The sequence below is a fragment of the Oncorhynchus kisutch genome, unplaced genomic scaffold (genome assembly GCF_002021735.2).
Source record: "Oncorhynchus kisutch isolate 150728-3 unplaced genomic scaffold, Okis_V2 scaffold795, whole genome shotgun sequence".
Taxonomy (NCBI): domain Eukaryota; kingdom Metazoa; phylum Chordata; class Actinopteri; order Salmoniformes; family Salmonidae; genus Oncorhynchus; species Oncorhynchus kisutch.
The window spans coordinates 149359-151768 of NW_022262740.1; the positions used below are offsets into that span (position 1 = coordinate 149359).

General features: G+C 47.9%; 1 non-coding gene across 1 annotated transcript; it reads left to right on the plus strand.

Moving 5' to 3' along the window:
• The first annotated feature begins 431 nt into the window (after positions 1-431).
• On the plus strand, positions 432-548 carry LOC116362144 (U5 spliceosomal RNA). Its single transcript, XR_004207708.1, has one exon. It is a non-coding gene; the product is annotated as a U5 spliceosomal RNA (small nuclear RNA).
• The last annotated feature ends 1862 nt before the right edge of the window (positions 549-2410 follow it).

A 2410-nucleotide genomic window follows, 5' to 3' on the forward strand; every position in this document is an offset into this window, starting at 1 on the left:
GGAGGGACGATGCTCCCCTGAGTTTTTTGGTTTGGTTTGTGGGTTTTTGTTAATTAAAAATGCCATTATTTGAGTTTGAAAGAAAAGTATGATTTTGAGTTGTATTAATGAATGGCATTAAATATATGTTTAATATCTGATACGTCCCCCATAGGGCGAAGCGCCTTTCAATGGGGTCCCCCGTTTCCCGCCATTTTACTTTAAAAATAAAATAAAAAATAAAAATTGGGCCAGGATTGTGTGTGTGTGTGTGTCATTGTGTGTGTCTCTGTCTCTCTGTCTGTGTCTCTCTCTCTCTCTCTCTCTGTGTCTGTGACCTTCTTTTCATCCACAGCCCTCAAACTTGGAAGAGTGGGTTCCGGGAGCACCCGCGGGAACCCGGCCTACAGTGCACAGAGTGTGTCTCGGGCCCCCGACCTCTGACTTCCATATGACTCTGGTTTCTCTTCATTACGCACAAGCCTTTCGCCTTTTACTAAAGACTTCTGTGGAGAGGAACACTTACGAGTTCAACGTATGTTTGGAGTGGCTTTGCTTCTTGCAGAGCCCGGTATCTTGTTTCAAGAGAAATTGACAGATGTGCCAGGATAGTGACTTAAAGACGCTACCTGACATGATGACTCCTTGCTGTCCCCAGTCCACCTGGCCATGCTGCTGCTCCAGTTTCAACTTCCACCTGACTGTGCTGCTGCTCCAGTTTCAACTGTTCTGCCTTATTATTTTTCGACCATGCTGGTCATTTATGAACATTTGAACATCTTGGCCATGTTCTGTTATAATCTCCACCCGGCACAGCCAGAAGAGGACTGGCCACCCCACATAGCCTGGTTCCTCTCTAGGTTTCTTCCTAAGTATTGGCCTTTCTAGGGAGTTTTTCCTAGCCACCGTGCTTCTACACCTGCATTGCTTGCTGTTTGGGGTTTTAGGCTGGGTTTCTGTACAGCACTTTGAGATATCAGCTGATGTACGAAGGCTATATAAATACATTTGATTTGATTTGATTAGCGACTTTTTACAAAAAACACCTGCCTGCCTGTCTGTCTGTCTGTAGCCGGGGGGAAACGGTGGGTGGGTGGGATTTGGAGGAGCCGGCTCTTGCCAACCCACCCGCTGAGGTCTGTCGAGACCCCCGGGGGCCCGGCGGTTGCAGGGTTCCATTTGTGGGTTATCGCTTCTCGGCCTTTTGGCTCAGATCAAGCTTGGTACCGAGGTGCCCCAGAGCTCGCTGAGCCAAAAGGTCGAAGGTAGGATAGGAGGGAGGGTTTTTAAAAAGGATTTAGCGGTTTTTTTGAACCTATTGTCCTTTATTTTTCAGCTTCTGTCTAAAGAGAGCTTTTTTTGGAAGAATGGAGCAACAGAAAAAAGAACGGGCAGTACCTACCATCGGGTTGGCTAACACGGTGAGATTTTCATGGATTGAAAAGGAGAAGGAGCCATGGGGGAGAGAGACTTTCGGGAGGAATATCGTGATGGGCTACCTAAAACTGCAGTTCAAGGATGTTCTCTGTCTGCAGGGGAACCCATTAGAGAAGGCTTTTGACGTGACGTTATACACGGAGGAGAGACATGACGGAATAATGAAGAAGGTGAGGGCGGAGAAAGAAGAAGGACCCCTGTGCCATTACGCGGTGACCAGCCTGGCAAGGAACAACTTCAGGGTGGTCACCGTAAACATGTACAATCCGCATGTGAAGGATGAGGAAGTGAGGGCCTTTCTGGGGAGATACATGGACAATGTCTCCTCAGCGAGGTACCTCAGGGACTCCCTGGGTTTCTGGAACGGGAAGAGAGGTTTCCAGGTGTTACTCAGGGAGTCCCCGAAGAGTGTGGATGGCTACCTCCATCCTCCGGCGATGTTCTCCCTGGGGGCTGACAGGGGGACGTTGTATTATGCACGTCAGCCCCCGTTCTGCAGGCGTTGTATGGCCTACGGCCATATCCTGGCCTCGTGCAACACCATGAAGTGTCGTTTCTGTGGATCGGGAGAGCACGAGGCCAAGGATTGTGACGAGCCAAAGGCTTGAGTTGAGTTTGAGTTTATTTTTACAGGGACAGTGCACATTAATCAACGTTTCAGTAAAAGTGCCGGTTTTAGCCAGCCGGCTAATTTTCAACCGCAGTCCCTGGGCAGGTTATTAAAAACAATTACAATATAGACAATAGCAACATAGAACAAGCAAGACATAGCAATATAGGACAAGCAAGACATAGCATACAGACAGAGCAACATAGGACAAGCAAGACGTAGCATACAGACAGAGCAGCATAGAACAAAAAGCAGCAAGTCAATATTCATAAAAGCAACAAAGTGTTTCCACACCTCACAAGCTACAGACAACATGGAGAGCGGCAACACACAGCTAGGGACCATGTTCACAAATCTGATTGACCTTTAGCCATGTCTTCAAGC